The sequence below is a fragment of the Typopeltis vanoorti genome, chromosome 21 (genome assembly GCF_054136105.1).
Source record: "Typopeltis vanoorti isolate ZY-2024b chromosome 21, IOZ_Tvanoo_1.0, whole genome shotgun sequence".
Lineage (NCBI taxonomy): Eukaryota > Metazoa > Arthropoda > Arachnida > Uropygi > Thelyphonidae > Typopeltis > Typopeltis vanoorti.
Window position 1 is genome coordinate 34,005,058 of NC_143569.1, and position 20,536 is coordinate 34,025,593.

At 35.0% G+C, this 20,536-nt stretch overlaps 1 protein-coding gene across 5 annotated transcripts in view; it reads left to right on the forward strand.

The window, feature by feature from the left end:
- hyd (E3 ubiquitin-protein ligase hyd) overlaps positions 1-20,536 on the forward strand; it is a 680,323-nt gene that overhangs the window by 71,685 nt on the left and 588,102 nt on the right. The window lies entirely within an intron of this gene.

A 20,536-nucleotide genomic window follows, 5' to 3' on the forward strand; every position in this document is an offset into this window, starting at 1 on the left:
GCCTTTTTAACTTTGTATATTCTAAGGAATTTGAAATAAGGCATAATGAATGACTGGATAAAAACAATAAAATAAGTGCTGCAAAGGAAGTTCTCTTAGGGCCAAGTGAAACTACAGAACTTTTATGGCTGAACGTGACTGAATGCCATGTTCAGTTGGTTTTTGTAAAGTATTGGATGTTATCTTTCAGAAATTGTATTTAGGTGTGAACCAGAGTGAAAGATATATATTTTATTGAACTCATATTGATTAATTTTAGCATGCTATTTAAGTATTCTTTATGTATTAAGAAGTTAGAAATTAATTTACTACTTTTAATTCTATAAGGAATATCACATCTCCTTAAAGAGATATAGAGAATTATATCTGCTGTATATATTTATGTTTACAGTAAATAGTTTATTTTTTTATATAATTGAGCTTCATTCTTTATAATACTCCTTGTTGATCCTTGAAGTCACTGCACCATCACAGGCATGAATTCTGAAATGTTCTAACCATAGAGCACAAACTTTATGTGCTCTATGAATTAGAGATTTAAGAATGCCAAATTTTTGAGACATGTGGTGCGCAGACTTTTTGTGAATGTATCTGCCAGTAAATGTGGGTTTTCAAAAGATGCTTGTAGATTGTCGGTGTAAGATAGTTTCACAACTTTCTTTGAATATATATAATATATTATTATATTATACTCCATGATTGACTTTAATATAAAAGTTGGATATAAGTGGTAAATAGCATAGAAGGAGCGATAAACTTTTATATAACAAATTGACACATTCTATTACAACATTGGTTTTGACTTCAATATCTATATCTTATATTAAAGCTTATATTTATCCTTTTTGATAAATCACAAAATGGATTCTGAAAGTGATAATGAATCTTCGTTGATACAAGTAGTTTAAATGTAATTGAAGATAGTGAATTTTTTAAAACAATTAATCCTAATCTTATTATTCCCACATTTTGATAGTATAAGGAAATTACATCAATGGAAATTATAGAAATTACATCAGTGCATCCAAGAAAATAAAGAAACAGTTTCAGAGTATTATAACAGATCGCTGTCTATAGCTTATAATTTGTGTCTCAGCCGATGAGAAATCACATTTGAAATGGTCTATATTTCATCAATTTAGAGTAGATCTAAAAAAGATCAATTAAAGGAGATAGCTTATAAAAAAAAAAATTTTAAATTTAGAAGAATGTAAAGTAGTTATGGAAAGAGAGGAAAGGCTTAAAGATATATATCAATCCTCTAATTCTAAACAAGTACATTCTTTGGAACAAAAAAAAGGTTCCATTATAAGTAATATAGAATATAATAGCCAAAAGGAGGTTTTTAGAAACCTAAGAATTGAAAAGGAGAGAAATTAATTAATAAAGAAACACGTAAAAACCACAGTGATATCTTTAATTAGTAAAAGGATAAATATTTTGTACTAAAATTAATAGTATATCTTCAGTGTTTGTTACAGTAATAGGAATGGAATACAAGCAAAATGTTTGGTGGATCACCTATTAAAATACAATTGTTACCGTGTGCTAGGAAATAATAGAAAATAATAAATTTAATCTATTAAGATAAATGATTTTTTACATAAGATAAAAGTCTCCCAGATCTTTGAGAGAGACAGACAGTCATTTCTATTTAAATTCGGTCGGTGTAAGATAGTTTCACAACTTTCTTTGAATAAGTGTTCATATTTGAATCTGCATCTATGGAGGAGAACAGCTTTATATAAATAGATAAAGAAGACAGTTTATCCTTTGTAGAAGGTAATAAAGAGGAAATTTTGTTGATAGGAACATATGTTGGAATCAATTGATACTGTTTCAGAATTTTACCTGAGATTCCTGGAACGTACAAAATAGGAACTCTACTGACTGTTGAAGAAATTGTAGGTATTGGAACATAAGAGTCAAGTATCTGTTGGATTTGATTGAAGTTGTAATCATTTGATTCCATAAACTTTTTAATGATAGAAAGTTCTTGTTGTAAGATTATTGGGGAAGAGCAAAGTTTATGTGCTCTATGAATTAGAGATTTAAGAATGCCAAATTTTTGAGACGTGGTGCACAGACTTTTTGTGAATGTATCTGCCAGTAAATGTGGGTTTTCAAAAGATGCTTGTAGATAAGGTACCAGAAGACGTTCTGGTACCTTATCTACAGTGAATTGGATGCGTGGGTGAAGGTTATTTATCCGTTGTAGAAAAGTAGAAAGTTCATCTTCAGCGTGTGGCCAAACAGCAAAAATATCATCGACGTAACGGTACCAAAGAGATAGTTGAGAATGAATGGATGAGAACATAGTATCTTTGAATTGTTTCAAATAGTAGTTTGCCAGAGGCGGAGACAGAGGGCTACCCATGGCAGTACCTTCAATTTGTTTGTAGATTTTGCTTTTCTAACCAAAATAGCCTGAGTGGATGGCATATTCGAATATCCTTGCGATATCTGGTGGGTAATCTTCATATAAAGAATTGACTGTGTCGGTTAATGGGATATTGGTGAACAGAGAAATGGTGTCAAAACTGACTAACAATTCAGAATCTGTAATTATAATATCCTTGATTTTTTCAAGAAAATCTGTTGAGTTTTTTATATAGGATCTGGAATGACCAGTGAGAGCACTTAAGGAACGTGATAATACCTTTGCAATCTGATAAGTTCGAGAATCAATGCAATTTACGATAGGTCATACAGGACAGCCTTTTCTTTATGGATTTTAGGGAGTCCATATAGACGAGGAGTTCTTCCAAAGTAGGTGCATATTTTATCCACGTAGTTAGGACCCCAACTGAAAACCTCATCAAGTAATTTATTTAGTTGTTTAATTTGTGAATTTAGTAGGACATGGTGTCTTCTAATAGGCTGGATACTTTTGTCTCATAGTCAGTTTTATTCATGATTACAATAGCTTTTCCTTTATTGGCCTTAGAAATGGATATTGTATTATCTTTTCTTAAAGAAGTTAGACCTTTAATTTCAGTATTTGATAAATTGCATGGAGGTAATTTGCTTTTGAGTAACTAAGTCGCAACTTCAAAACGTAGTTTGTTAGCATCTTCGCTAGGAAGTCCTGATAGAATGCATTCTATATTATGTAAGAAATCAAGATAAGGAATGTGTGAAGGGATAACAGCAAAATCAAGGCCCTTTGCTAAAGCACTGGTTTCAGCATTGGATAACGGGCGATCAGAAATGTTTACAATCCATTTATTTGTAGATGTACTGTCAGTTTGTCAACAAATAGTTCTAAAACAAAATCCATGGAGTCAAATGAATTAGGAATTTTTTTTTATATTAAATATGAAATAGAAAGACAGCAAAAATTATATTAGAAAGTAAAAAAAAGTTATTTAAAATGTTATCATGAGTAATACTTCTAGTGTTCTGTCTCTAAAACAAATGTAGTGTGAGAAAAGTTTATTCCTAGGTATTACAGTTGTAATAAGCTAGGTCATTTATCTAAAAAGTGTTTTAGTAGAACAAATTCAGTCCTAGAGGAAATATCTAAGATAAATTCAAATGTTAGAATAAAATATGACTCTAATATGAGAATGATGACAACATTCAGCTGATTTTCTGCCCACTACAGGGTGAAATCCTCTCCCATTGCAGGAGGGTTGGGTCTACTACCCCCCATGATGAGCCAGTCCAGCTTGGGGAAATGTTTATTCACTTCTGTGAATGAATGAATGTATGAAGGCATGACATGAATGTATGAATGTATGACAATCTCAAACATTCATGCCTAGGCAGGATTCAAACCCGCAGCCTCTTGGCTGGAGAGCGGATACGCTAACCACTCGGCCAACCAGACCAACAATTCTAATATAGTATTAGTAAAAACAAACTGACTGAACATTTCAACTCAAGATAATAATAATTTAGTTTGTAATTCAAATCATCAAACTGATATTGCTACAATGTCTTAAGTCAGTGATGATAAACCTTTGGCAGTATTACAGGGTTTTATTGAAAATAAACATTGTGAGATTTGGATACAGGAGCTGTTCCTATTTCTCTTGGTCACTCTTTAATAAAATTAAAGATTTGATTTTTGAGACTAAAATTTATACTTCTAAAAAGATAATGTATTTATTTACATTTCATGTTTACCTCTGAAGGTTTCTCGTGACTTGATTATTCTACCAGAGACTTCTAATCCAAATGGTCTTGATTTCCTGAAGAGATATCGGTTTGCTTGTAATTTCTCATCTGGTACTAATTTTCTTTGTTGGACTGGAATACAGTCTTAAACATTCTGTTCACAAGATGCAAGATTTAGATGTATACTCTGAAGTTTCTAATGCCAGACAAGACCAAACGCTTGAAATTGAAGCAATAAACTCAGATGAGAACGATTTAGAGGAAATAACAGCAAATTTAGTAGAAAATGCAATAAAATTAGAACACCTACCAATGAAAAGAAGCTAATTAAGACATTCTTTGAGTCTGTTTTCAAATTATTCCTAATGTCTTTACTGAAGATATTGTGTCTGTCTTTTGTTAATGCAGTTGGGTGCTCTCTACAACTTAACTACTCAGTCACCAGTCTACATAAAATAGTATTAAACTCGATTGAAATATATGGAGCATTTTCAACTTGCATGTTACAAGATGCAAAGGCTGGAATTATAGAAAAGTCTAACTCCAAATGGAATAGTCCTTTTATTCTGATAGAAAAACCTAATGGAAGTTTGAGATTTGTGTTAGATCTTAGAGCACTTCATTAAACGAGATCTGAACTCTGGCCATTTCCAGATTCCTTTAAAGGAAGATATACAAAGCAATACTTTGGTATTTCTGCTGTCTTGTTATGAAAGCAATTATGTCATCTTCCTCAAGAAGCTAGAAACTCAGCCATGTCTTTGCAGTTACATGAACTTTGTTTTATCAGATATATTAGGTAAAGGAGTTATTTGTTTTCAAGATGATTTGCTTATGTATTCAAAGGACCTCACATCTCATAGAAATATCTTATTTAATGTTCTTTCCAAATTAGATGAAACTAATTTATCTTCGAAGTGTTCAAAATGTCAATTCTTTTTAAAGAAAGTTGAATCTTTAGGATATAAAGTTAGTAAAGCAGGAATAATTCCTACTAAATCTCAGGATAATTTTAAGAATGAGGATTTTCAAATTAACAAGATAAATGAATTGAATAAGATTAAGGGTAAATCACCCAACTGTCAGTACTGGGAAAAATCTCTTATAGTTGAAACTCAGAAAGAGGATCTCATTTTGAAAAATGTAGGTAAAAAAAGTTCAAAGAGATGAATCTATTCCTGAGCAATTTTTTTCTTCTTCAATACTCTATTTAGATGAAGATGATTTGTTATTATCAAGGCAAATAGGTGAGGGTAAAATAAAAGTGAAAATTTTATCTCCAGTTTTAAAATCTTGGATTTGCTATATTTTTCAGCATTCTGATTTAGCTGATATCAAGGATTGGAGAGAATCTGGTACAGAATTAAGGACAGATTTTATATAATTGAAACTAAAGTTTCAATTATATAAACTATTAAATATAAAGAATATAAATACACCTTATCATCCTCAGAGTAATGGAATCTGAAAGATTAAATGAGACTTTAAAACAGACACTTTCTAAACTAGCTAATGTTAAAATATGTAATTGAGATTCTTACTTGGCATTTATAAATAGATTCAGAAACTTTCATCAGGGTGATTTAGTACTTTAAGATAATTGGATAGGATTTTAAAGACAAAGACAATGAAAAAAATAAGAAACATTGAAAACATCAACTGTATTCTGAATGGTGAAGCCTATAGAACAAGTAAAACATTTCAGCTATTTAGGCACACTTTTTAGTGATGATGCTAAATTAAATATGGAATAGACTGTTAACAGATTTTGTAGAAGTCAGCTGAATAAATTTATATGGAAAAGAAATAAATTAGTCAGAACACTAAATTATTTCTACAAGACAGTGTTCAAATCAATTTTAACTTATGGATCTGAGAGCTGGGTTAGAAATAAAATGCTTGATCAAAGACTAGAGACCTCTGATATGAGAGTTCTGAGAAAGATTACTAGAGTGAACAGATGACATTAATGGCAGTATCATATTAAAAAAGAGGATAATTAGGAAAGAACTTGCCATTGTTAGCATTTAGGAATATGTTAATAGAGCTAATCTCAGGTGGCATGGTCACTTAAACAAAATAGGCGAGGAAAGATTAGCAAAACAAATGTTCTTTGCCAATTTTTTTCCTGCCAGGTTGGCAGGAAAAAATCCAGAGGGAGACCAAGATGTAGATGGATTGATACAGTAAAAAGCACCTTAAAAGACTGAAATATAAGATCTGATAATATTGGAGTCTTGATTGATTAATTTGGAGGAAAATCATTTATTGGAAGTTGGTATTGGTGTAACTCTTTCTTGTAGCACTATCATAATTATCCTGACATCCCCCCCCCCCCAAGGGGAAGGTACATATCAGGAATTTCATGATGATGATGAGATAATAGGATTAGTCTTAGAAAGGGTGATAAATTAGGTAGAAAGGCTTGAGGACCTTATAGGATATTAGAAAAATCGTCTCCTGTAAATTTTAAAATACAAAATATAAACAATTCAACTTAAATATTCATTCTAATAAGTTAAGATTATATCTGATAAGGAGTGATAGTTTAGTATGTATGCTTAGGTGATATTCTAAATAGAATATTGAAGGGTGATTTTTCTAACCTGAATAATAAGGATATTTGTCTCAATCTTCAAATAGTTTAACATCAAAGCCTTAATAATAATTGTAAAATATCTAGTTATGGACTTAAGTCCAAACCTAAGTTCTGTAAAGAGAATGCAGATAACAAAATAAGTAACATGACAGTTCATGTCATAATAATAATTGTACTTCAGATAAGTTAATATCATAAATCTGTGTATGAAGATACAAAAGGCATTAAATTCTACAGTGTTGAATAAACTGTTAGAAGGATATAAAAGAGATTTGAATAATTATGCACATATTCACGATAAAGATTTGGTGTTATCAGATGCTTCTGAAGGAAGTAATAACTTACAAATTACAGTTGATCAAGGCAGTGAAAATAGGCAAAATCAGTGTAATTTGAGGCCTAGAAATAATATAAGAAGTGTAATTTTTGCTAAAATTAAAAGGAGGTAATATGTATGTATTTTGATTTTTTTTAAAACTTAATACCCCCCCCCCCCCCCCCCCCAAAAAATACTAAGGCATTGTAAAAATCTCACATAAGCATTTTGCTTGTTGTATTCGTTTTTTTTTTTTTTAATTGTAATTATATTTTTTTACAGTTTTGTATATACTGAGTGATAAAGTTTATTAATAAGAAAGGATTCTTAAAAGAAAGGATTCTTAAAAGAAAGGATTCATTAATAAGGAATGCTTTTTTTTTTAATATATATATATATGTGTGTGTGTGTATATGATAGAGTAATCTGAACTACTATATGAAATTTGTTCACATTTATTAATGCAATTGTATATGCTTAGTATTGCCAAAACCACCATTATTAAAGGAGACTTAAATGTAGTTATAAGTAGTAAACTTGCTTGCTGTAATGTTGTAATCCTTAGAGAATAACACAGAAATGCAGTATGTATATTTTGTATGTTTATTAATAGTAATGTTCATATGTCTCACTATTACTATACAACATGGGAGCACTGTACTCATGGCAGTCAAGTTGTCACTGAGTTTTTCACTTTGAATCTAAGTAACAGACATGCATGTTAGTTGTTTTTAGAATAGCTGTTACTAGGGTAAGAGGAACGCTAGCCAGCAAAGAAGGAGAGCCGGAAAGGTCTAATAAATAGCCAAGTTAAGTTATCTAATCTTGAAACGTTTTTATGTGTTTCTTTAATTACTTTCCAAGGATACAGAACTGTTGAAGTTAATAATTGAAGGACAGCATAATGTATCAAGCCTTCATAGAGTGAGAATGTTTTGTGCTTAATGAAAAGCAAGTGATAATTCAAGGAGCAAGATGGACTTTGCAGTGTCAAGTTCTTTTTGTTGGAAGTGCAATTAGAACTGCTCAATTAAATGTATTCCTACTGCCTAAACAATTATTCTTTGCTCCTACTTCAGAAAAATGAGGAAAATATGCATTATAGAAAAAACTTGCTTACTGAAAGAAGACATATGCATATATACTAATTAAGTGAGTCCTTTAACTTTGTATATTCTAATGAATTTGAAATAAGGCAGAATGAATGAGTAAAAAACAATAAAATAGGTGCTACAAAGAAAGTTCTCATATGGTCAAGTGAAACTACAGAGCTTTTAGCTGAATGCTATGTTCAGTTTGTTTCTGAAAGTATTTGATGTTATTCGATGTTTCAGAATTTGTGTTTAAGTGTAAATCAAAGAGTGAAAGATGTATATTTTATTGAGCTCATATTGGATAATTCTTACACTGATCATTTAATTATTTGTATGTATTAAAGTTAGGCATATAGAATAGTAGAAATTAACTCACTAATTGTAATTCTATAGAGATAAGGAATATCAGATCTCCTTAGGGAGAATTACTTAGACATTACTTATTACGGAGAATTACTTATACAGAATTTGTATCTGTTGTATATATTTATATATTTACAGTAAATATTTTATTATTTTTATAATTGAGCTTTGCTCTCTTAGTTCTTTGCCCTTCTTCCATCATTTCCGATATCGATTGGAAGTTCTTAATATTACAGCTATTTATTATATACTGCACTTGGAAAGAATGCCCACCTTAATAAGATATAGGACCTCCTTTCACTGTGATGAATGCATTTAGTCTTATGGAGACATACTCTCCAAAAGTGTATGACAGTGATCAGTGGGAATTTTGGATAATTTTTACTGTGTGCATGTCATGAGGTTCTGGACTTGTGGGGTGGGCATCCCTTAATGTCACCTGACACTCTAGTTCATTCCACAGATGCTCAGTACGGTTGAGATCAGGGCTTGGTAGAGGGAAAGCATTGTGACATTCATGTTCACACACCACACAGTTACAACAGCAGCCTTATGATGGTGCATTATGTTGCTGAAAGAGACAGTGGTCAGTTCTGTAGGAAATTACATAAAGTAATTTCCTACGGAGCATTTCATCATCCAGAATGTTCAGCCACCTTTTTTGAATTCAGTGTTCGTGGAATCACAAACGGAGGTCTGAGACCAAAACAGGACCATACCATCACCACCACCACCTCCAAATTTGGTAGTTGGAGTTATGCACTCTGCTAAGAGACATTCGCTGGGCATCTGCCACACCCACACCCGTCCATCTAATTGGTAGACAGTGTAGCGTGATTTGTTGCTTCATAAGACAACTTTCCAAACTTTCATGTCCCATTGTACATGCTCTTTGCACCACTGAAGAGGATGCTGCATGTTGGTTTGGACAATATAGGGCTTGCATTGTCCAACCATGAAAATCCATGTTGTTAGCCTCGGTTCTGAATGTTTTTGTAGAGATTTGTTCCAGCCGATGCATGGAACTCCACATTCGGTGTGTTGGCCAGCGAATGGCAGTTTTTACATATTATCCTTCGTAGCACCCTACAGTCAAGTTCGGTGAGTGTAGCGAGTTATCCACTTAAGGTAGCACTTGCAATTGACTTCCTGCACTTCTATCTCAGTACAGTATCACAGATTGTTGACCTCGGATGGCTGAATTTGTCAACAGTTTGCGAAACAGATAAACCTGCAACATGTCATCCTATCATTGTCTCTTTCAAACTCCGTCAGTTCCTTTTTTTGCAGCCATTTCTTGAGGATGTTGATGCTCCCAAGTCAATGCAACTTATTCCTCCAATTTATACTGGTGACAAACATGGCTCGTTAAATGGCACAATGCAGCCCATGGGATGTCCATTGACTTCTTTCGAAGCAGTCTGAGTGTGTGTAATTATTATTACTATTCATATATGATATTAGTATGTGCTCTTTTAGTTACTTAAAAATTTTATTTTAAGTAAAATTTTATCTGTGTTTTTACAATAAAGAAGAATCTTATTGTATCAGACAATTACAATGCACCACATGTTTCACAACGACTCACTTCTGCTAAATTTCATGCAAGTTGAAAGTAATGTAGAATTAAAGGGGTGGCATCAATATAGTTTGGAGTAGCTATGGATAAAGGAGACTGTAATGTTCAGCAAAAATATTCTTTTGAAATATAATGTGAATGTTAGCATTTTTAGTCAAGGATGTGAATAGTTGGGAGGGGCGAGGGTAACTAGTAACATTTTCAGACTGTAAAGTTAATTGATTTTGCAGAAAGGAGGTCATAACTATTAAGCTCATTAAAATACATTTATTATTGATGCACCATTATTCACATGAGAAATTATCATCCAAAGTAGCGTATTTTGACATTGTATTACTTTGTTTTGACATTGCTGAAGAGTGTATGATTGTATGTATGAGTATTGGTAAAGGAAAAGCAGTTAGTTAACATTTGGAATTAAACTACTCATCATCAAATTCCTGATATGTACCATCAAGAGGAGTACAGGATATGATAGTACTACATGAAAAATTTACATCATTACTAACTTCCTATCTACAATTTTCCTCCAAATCAATCTATTGCCTGTCAAGACTACAATATTATCAGATCTTATATTTCTATCTTCTAAGGCACTTTTTACTGTATCAATCCATCTATATCTTGGTATTGCTCTGGATCTTTTTTCCTGCCAACCTGGCAGATAATGCTTGTTTTGCTAATCTTTCCTCTTCCATTCTGTTTAAGTGACCATACCACCTGAGATTAGGTCTACTAACACATTCCTGGATGCTAACAAAATCAAGTCCTTTCCTAATATCCTCGTTTTTAACATGATACTGCCACTGATGCGTGGCATCAGTGGCAGTTCATGCATCTAATCTTTCTCAGGACTCATATCTGTGGTCTCTAGTCTTTAGTGAAGTATTTTACTTCTGACCGAACTCTTAAATCCATAAGCTAAAATTGGTTTGAATACTGTCTTGTATGCAACTAATTTAGTGTTTTGACTAATTTCTCTCTTATTCCATATAAATTTATTCAGCTGACTTCCTTCACACCATACCAGCTTTATTGATTCTGTTGTCTATTTCCATATTTAATTTACCATTTTCACTAAAAATCGCGCTTAAGTAGCTGAAATGTTTTACTTGTTATATACGTTCTCCATTCACAATGCAGTTGATATTTCTAATGCTTCTGCCTATTTTCATTGTCTTTGTCTTCTTATTCTGACCTTCATACCAAATCTATTATAACAGTTATTCAATTTATTCAGGGAATCTTGCAGACTTGTAATGGATTTTATTTAAAAGTATAGCATCATCTGCATCAAGTAAATAGCTGAGATTAACATCACCAATTTTGATATCAGGTTTAATAGCACTTTCCTTCATAATGCAATTCATATAGATAATAAATAACAGAGGGTATAATGTACATCCTTGTCTGACACCAGATTTAACATAAAACCATCTTCCTGTACTTCCTTCAATTTTAACCACTGACTTACAATTCAAATAAAGACTAAGTATTGCTTGATAGAATGTTCCATTCACATACAACTGTAGCTTTATGAATAGCTTTTCTCTTTTCTACAAAACTTAAATACAGATCTTTGTTATATTCGAATGATTGCTCAACTATTTGTCATAAAGTGAAAATTGATCCTGACAAGCCTCTATCATCATCATCATCATCAAATTCCTGCCATGTACCCACAAGGGGTGTACAGGATATGATAGTACAACGTGAAAAAATTATATCATTACTAACTTCCTATCTACAATTTTCCTCCAAATCGGTCTGTTACTTGTCAAGACTCCAACATTATCAGATCTTATATTTCTATTGTCTAAGGCACTTTGTACCGTGTCAATCCACCTATATCTTGGTCTTCCTCTGGGTCGTTTTCTTGTCAACCTGGCAGAGAACACTTGTTTTGCTAATCTTTCTTCGCCCATTCTGTTTAGGTGACCATACCACCTGAGATTAGCTCTGCTAACGCATTCCTGGATGCAGGCAATGTCAAGTTCTTTCTTAATATCCTCGTTTTTAATATGATATTGCCATTGATGCCATCTGTTCACGCCTATAATCTTTCTCAGGACTCTCATATCTGCGGTCTCTAGTCTTTGGTCAAGTGTTTTACTTCTGACCCAGCTCTCAGATCCATAAGTTAAAACTGGTTTGAACACTGTCTTGTATACAGCTAATTTAGTGTTCCGACTAATTTCTCTCTTATTCCATAAGAATTTATATAATTGACTTCCCCCATACCAGCTTTGATGATTCTGTTGTCTCTTTCTATATTTAATTTACCATCTTCACTAAAAATCGTGCCTAAGTAGCTGAAATGTTTACTTGTTCCACAGGTTCTCCATTCACAACACAGTTCACATTTTCAATGATTCTACCTATTTTCATTGTCTTTGTCTTTTTATTGCTGACCTTCATACCATATCTATTACAACAGTTATTCAATTTAGTCAGAGAATCTTGCAGACTTGTAGCGGATTTATTTAGAAGTATAACATCATCTGCATAAAGCAAAGAGCTGACATTAACATCTCCAATTTTGATATCATGTTTAATACCACTCCTTCATAATGTGATCCATATAGATAATGAATAACAGAGGGGATAATGTACATCCTTGTCTCACACCAGATTTAACATTAAACCATCTTCCTGTACTTCCTTCAATTCTAACTGCTGACTTACAACTCAATAAAGACTAAGTATTGCTTGATATAATGCCCCACTGACACCATATAACTGCAGCGTATTGAATAGCTTCTCTCTTGGCACCTTATCATATGCCTTTTCCAAATCGACAAAACTTAAATACATATCTTTGTTATATTCCCATGCTTTCTCTGTTATTTGTCGTAAAGTGAAGATCTGATCCTGACAGCCTCTGTTTGGCCTGAATCCCGCTTGTTCTTTGCCAAGCTTTTCTTCCACAATTCTTCTCAGCTGTTTCTCAAGTATACTTGCATAGATCTTGCCAGGAACACTCAGTAGGGAAATACCTCTGTAATTCTCACGTTCAGTTTTATTTCCCTTTTTATATATGGGTACTATGAGAGCTCTACTCCAATCATGGGGAATTCGTCCCTCTGTCCAGGCTTTCTGAACTATGCAGTGCAGCCACTGTAAGACTCTTATACCACCATATTTCAGCATTTCTGGTCGAATATCATCTACTCCAGCTGCATTTCCACATTTCAAGCCTTTGATGGCTTTTTCTACTTCAAGTATGTATATGTATTCCTGACTGCATGCCTGGTCAGTGTTTTTTACCACTGTACTGTCACTGATTGTTTCGTTAAGCAATTTTTCGAAGTAATTATTCCATACTTCAAGGATATCTTTTTCACTAGTTTTCATGTCACCTTTATCATCTCTCATTCCTTTTATAGCACTTCATTTCTGAGCTTTTTCAACATCTTCCAGAATATGTTGCCACCTTCTTGATATTTATTTTCTATGTTTTTATCAAAGTCTTCACATGACTTTTGTTTAGCCAGTTTTACACAGTGTTTAGCTTTCTTACATTTGTCTCTGTATTCTCTAAGAACACAAGCTGACTTATTGGCCAGGAACTTTTGATATGCTTTCTTCTTTATTTTTCGCTGTCTCTTTAACTTCCTGTAAATTATTAGCAAAGCTAATAATTTGCCATAATTATTAGCTTTGCTCTTTTCCTCAGATTTTCCCAAAATGTTTTTGTATGTCTGACAATCATTTCCTACTCTGCTATTTAGATCCCAACAATGACCAACTTTTCCTTTTTCATTGAGTCAGTTGTTTTCTCTTAAGCCTCAAAAAATTCCTCCATTTCTACCGTAGTAGAACCTTCTGTGGGACTACAGGCACAAATAAGTATCATTGTCCAGTTCTCCATGCTGTTATTTGCCCACATCACTCTACTTGATATTGCTTGCCATTCAAGAAGATTAGCCTGATATTTATGATGAATACTATAGTTACAACTTCTTTTCCCTGATTGTCATTGCCTGAATATAACATTTTGTATTCATTGCTCAGAAAACCTCACCAAATTTTGTCTTTTTTTGTTTCATTCACCCCTATTATGTCAATTGGAACTGCATACCATTCAAGAAACTTAACTTCTTATTTAATCCTGCTCCATGGGGTCATCTGTTCGTGGTGGTGGTGGGGGACCTCCCAGTGATAGTACTGGCCCTTTTCATTCTTCCTCTTTTTCTTTGCTTTTCTTCCTGTATTCTTTGCTCTACTTCTCCTGAGTCTTTTTCACTATCCTTTTTCAGACCACCATCACTGGGATCCAACGCCCTGTCTCTGTGTTTCCCGTGTGGTGCGACCCGTCGACATCCGGAAGGGGGATCCTGGTAGTCTTGCACTACTTTTGCCACTGCTTCGGCAAGACAGGTGGTTCTGGATGGCCCAGCCAGGATCAATCGACTAGTGGGCTTGCCTGCAAGGGTCAATTGTGTTGCAGTAAGTCTCTTACCCCATGGTCCTTGGTCCGGATCCTAGACCTGCTGCAGTGCCGGTATAGCTTCCAGGGTAGACCTTGTGTTCCACTGTTTCGGCAAGATGGGTAGTCCTGGATGGCCCAGCCAGGATCAATCGGCTAGTGGGCTTGCCTGCAAGGGTCAATTGTGTTGCAGTAAGTCTCTTACCCCATGGTCCACGGTCGGGATCCTAGACCTGCTGCAGTGCCGGTATAGCGTCCAGGGTAGACCTTGCGTTCCACTCCTGAGCACAGTCTTTGCCTGCCGAGTAGTGTGCATCCATGTGTGGCTCCGTGGTGAGTGGGGAGCTCTGGTGCCGTATTAAAAATTCCTTAAATATGAATTCTTCATTCTCAAATGTTTCAGGGACCTTAACAAAGTCCCAACCAAGTACTGATAATATAGACACAGCATATGGAAACAGAAGTAAGAAACAAAAGATATCAGATACTAACAAAAATGTACCAGCCTTTTTAATCATTCATGCAACATGTGAAAAACCAATTGGGAAAATCTTCTTTATCCAAAAAGGTTTAGAAGGACTGGCAGAACCTCCCAAAACTGTCAAGGAATTGCGTTCTGGTGATATTCTCGTGGAAATAATGTGCAAACAACATTCTGAGAAACTACTGAGAGCAACGACAACGGGTGGAATACAAATTGCAGTAACACCTCACACTCAATTCCAGTAGAGGAGTGATATCAGAATGGGATCTCCTTGAGGTTCCTGTGAGGAGATATGTTCAGAGCTTAAAGATCAAGGAGTGACGGGTGTGAGGCACATCCTGATACGCAGGGATTGTCGCCTGGTCTCAACCAAGAACATCATCCTTACTTTTGATACATCTAGGCCTCCGACATCTGTAAAAATAGGGTATGGTTAGGAATGTGCATCCCTAACCCACCGAGATGCTTTAAATGTCAAAGATATGGACATGACCAAACTGCCTGTCGTGGTTCTACTACCTGTGCTCGATGTGGTAGTAAAGAACATGAAAATAAATATTGCTGTGAAAAAAAAAACTAAATGTGTCAACTGTCAGGGAGATCATCCAGCATACTCTTGTGCATGTCAGAAATGGAAAGATGAAAAAGAGATCATATCAGGATGCAAAAAGAAAGCTAGCCACGATTACACCTGTTTTACGATCCTCTTACTAAAAAAGTAACAATTAAAAAAGGGTCAACAGCAATTCAAACATGTATGTCAATTCCACCATTTGATAATGTCACCATATCTGAACTTTACGATCGCAAGTGCTTCTCTGTTGAGCACATTAATCACAAGACCTATGGCCTTACTCCAGAGACAACTTCAAAAATGGTCCCATTTAATGAAAACTCATCTGCCAAAAAAATTATGGTGGAGACTTCACTCAAAGATTAACCACCAGACACTCGCACAGAAAAAATGGATACCTCCATACCCACTAAAAGCATACCAACTGACCCTAACACATTTGATGTTTTGAATAATCTACCAGAGGATGAGATGGACACTGGCAGTCCATACTTCCCTAAAACAGTGGATATATATGAATCTGACAAAGGTAAGCCCTCAACCTCTGGAAAACCAGACAAGTGAATAAAATCAAAACAATAGCAAAATTTTTACAATGGAACTTTCGTGGGATGCGCCAGAATATTGACAATATAAAAATGTTGTTGTTGCAGAAACCTAAACCTTTCTGTTTCTGTCTACAGGAAACTTACTTAAGACCCAATGAGGACCATACCTTTAGGAATTTCACTGTTGTACGTAAGGATAGAACTGGAGATGGCCCTGCTCATGGAGGAGTAGCTATCCTAGTGGGCAGTCATACTCCGTTCCATCAGGTCCAACTTAATACTTCTCTGGAAGCGGTAGCGATTCGCTTCTCTGTGGGATTCCTTATTACAGTATGTTCAATTTATTTACCACCAAATGCTGAGTTAAATGAAATTGATCTTGATAACCTTATCTCGCAAATGCCTGAACCCATACTTTTGATGGATGACTTTAACGGTCACAATACTCCATGGGGTAGTGCCAACACTAATAGACGAGGTTGAAATAATTGAAAAAATTCTTGATAATAATAAACTCAATACTTTCTTTCATATGCCTACCCGCTCATATTCCACAATTGATCTTACAATCTGTTCCCCTTCCATTCTTCCACTGCTCATGTGGGGCGTTGAAGAGAACATATATGGAAGTGATCACTTTCCTGTTCTTTGTACAATGTCTTCACAGGAACCATGTTCACCCACACGGATACCTATGCAGAAAATGGACCAGGCTGACTGGAACACTTTCTCTCATCTTGCAAAATTTAATGCTGATGCCATCAGTCAAACACCTATCAATGAAGCTGTAAAATATATAACAGAATGCATTATGAAGGCAGCAACAACCTCAATCCCAAAAACATCATCTCGATTTCCAGTCTATCCAAAGCCTTGGCGGAACCCAGAATGTCAGGCAGCCAAAAAAGATCAACACAGAGCATGGAGCATATTTCGTAGATACCCCACCACATCAAATTTAATAACTTTCAAGCGTGCTCAAGCCAAAGCACGTTTTGTAAGATGTCAGAGTCAAAAACAATCATGGATCCAATTTACTACATCAATTAATCAGATTACCAGTGTGTCCATCTTAGGCTATAATGGAAGTGTTCTTGCTGATCCCAAAGCTATTGCAGATACTTTGGGAGAAACTTTTGCTAAAATCTCAGCAACAGCTTCATATTCTCCGGAATTTTTAATACTGAAAGAGCAGCGAGAGAAACAAAGTTTTTTTTTTTCTACCAACATTCTTCAGCCTTTGTCAAGGAGGAACTAAAAAGAGCTCTCCTACAATCTCACCCTAGTGCAGTAGGACCTGATGACATCCATTATGAAATGATAAAACATCTACCATCATTTTCTATGGATCTTCTTCTCTTATTATACAGTAGAATACGTGCAGAGGAAGAGTTTCCAAATTCTTGGCATAAGTCAATTGTCATTGCTATCCCAAAACCAGGAAAAGATCCAACCAGCTGTCTTTGTAAGATACTAGAGAAATTGATTAATGCCAGACTTCTGTGGTATTTAGAAAGCAACAGTCTTCTTTCCAATACACAATGTGGTTTCCGTAGACATCGATCAACTTTAGACCATTTAGTTCGGTTAGAAACTTGTATAAGAGATGCATTTCTGAAGCGAGAACATCATGTCTCTGTTGTTTTTTTTTTGACATGGAAAAAGCTTATCACACAACCTGGAGATATGTCATATTAAAAGACCTCTATAACCTAGGTCTCAAAGGACACCTTCCTATATTTATTAAAAACTTTCTGTCCAGGCGAACTTTCCAAGTCAGAGTGGGAAGTATGCTATCTCGACCATATCTTCAAGAACAAGGTGTTCCCCCAAGGCTCTGTCTTAAGTGTAACCCTTTTTGCTATTAAAATCAATTCAATCATTGAACAGCTTCCTCCCACTGTAGACAATGCTCTATATGTTGATGACTCACTCTTTCATCAACTGACAGTTGATGAATCTACTGTCACTCACATAACATGAGGGTAATTGAAAGACAACTTGAGCAAGCAATTGATCATGTCTCTCTGTGTGAGCTCTTAATAATGGGTTTAAGTTTTCAACAGAAAAAAAAGTGTCTGTGTACACTTCTGTAGAAAATGCACTTATCACCCAGATCCTGAACTAAGAATGGGACCTACTGTTATTCCAGTAACTACAGAAACCAAGTTCTTGGGACTCATTTTTACAGAAAACTCGCATTTCTAGCACACATTCGTCAACTAAGAAAAGTGCAAAAGAACCTTGAACCTCCCTCGCACTCTATCTTCTACTGGGTGGGGTGCTGATCGAGCTTCATTGCTCGATCAGCACCCCACCCAGTAGAAGATAGAGATAAGTGCATGATCTTTATCGTGCACTTATATGTTCAAAGCTGGATTATGGGTCCCACGTCTATGGTTCGGCAAGACAGAGTAACCTACAATGGTTGGATTCCATCCATCATCAGGGTATACGGATAGCTACTGGTACCTTTCGCACCTCACCCACTCCAAGTTTCTATGTAAAAGCAAATGAACCGGCTCTATCACTTCTTTGGAAACAGATGTCTCTTAATTATGCCCTAAAAATAAAATCTCTCCCAGATCACCCTACATGGAATAGTATCTTCTCTCTGCATTGGGAAGCTCAATATCACACACATCAAACTGCTATACATCCTTTTGGTATGCGTATTAAAGAAACTGTGCAAGCTGTTAGTAAATGTTGACAACATTAGCTACACTAAAGAAAACGGCATTCCTCCATGGCAGGTTTGCACACCATCCTGCAACCTCTCACTTTGTCAGCTACAGAAATCTTATACCCCATCATCCATTTACCTGCAATTGTTTGATGCACACAAAGCAGCATATGCTGATTTCTTACCCTTCTATACTGATGGTTCAAGAACTAACACCTCTGTTGGCTGTGCTGCTGTGTTTCCTGACATTATTATCTCAAATCAGATCCCACCAGACTGCAGTAATTATACAGCAGAGTTACATGCCATTCAGCTTGCACTTGTGCATATAAAAGAAAACTGCTACCAAAAGTGTATAATTTATACAGCTCATTGAGCTGTTTACAGGCTATCTCCTCTCCTATGTATAATCCTCATCCAGTACTTTATGAAGTGCTACACTTGCTTCACAAAATGAAAATCCTTAATTTCGATGTTCAGTTCTGCTGGATTCCCAGCCACATTGGAATCAAAGGAAATGAGGCTGCAGTTGCTAAATCAGCCCATACCTTCTCCACATACTATTTGCCAGTTCCATATACAGACTACAGACAACTTATAAGACCAAAGATAATTGCTCAGTGGGAGTTAATATGGCAAGAAACATCAACAAACAAATTATATAACATTAAACCTGAAATTAAACACTAACATTGTAGTCAACGTACAAAGAGAAGGGAGGAGGTTGTCCTTGCTAGGCTCCACATAGGTCACAGTCACCTTATGTATTCTCATTTACTGAGAGCTGATGATCCTCCCATATGTGAAAAATGCAACACACATCTCACTGTTCATCATATTCTGGTAGATTGTCAAAAATTTACACGAGAGAGAGGAATGAAATTTTCACCTATCTAACCAAGCCATATACACTCAGGGAAATGCTAGCAGACTCAGGCAAATTGCATGATGTTTTTAATTTTTTAGAAAGAATTAATTTGTACAAACACATTTGACCATAAATTTGTTTATATGTAAATACTTTTTTTTTTTTTTTTTGCTTAACACGTTCGCTGCCAACTACGAGTATACTCGTAGTGTGTAAACCTGCTTCACAAGCCAGCTACGAGTATACTCGTATGACGCTTACCGCCGGGAACGAGATTATTGTAGTGACCTTGAAGAAGTGAAAATGCTTGGCTTGTGGGGCTAGCATCAAAACTGTGTATTCTCATAGACCGTATATGCTCTGTACAAGCCAACTACGAGTATACTCGTAGGACGTTTACCTCCGGTAACGAGATTATCGTACTAACCTTGAAGAAGTAAAACTGCTCGGCGTAGGGGAAGAGACCATGCCAAAGTAGCGTGGCAGCGAACGTGTTAACTTAACTTTTATACCTATGTATTATTTATTAGGTTAAATCTGACCAATTATGTATTACCATGGGCCTTGATTGATCTTGTATATTTGTATCACCCTGCTGTAATTTTGTTAATATGTAAATACCATAATGCTAAACTTAAATTTTATGCATCAATGCTATATAATAATTCCTTTCTGACTCTTTAAGTATTAGTATAATAATGTTTGTTGTAATCTTACTAGATGTAGACACTGCTTTCCTTGACTTGTTTTGTATATGCATATGTTAACCTATAGTTATCTATTTATATACTGATGAAACCTCTGCAGTAATTTTGTTTATATGTAGATACTGCATCAGTTAACATACATTTTGTGCATGCATCTTATTTACTACTTT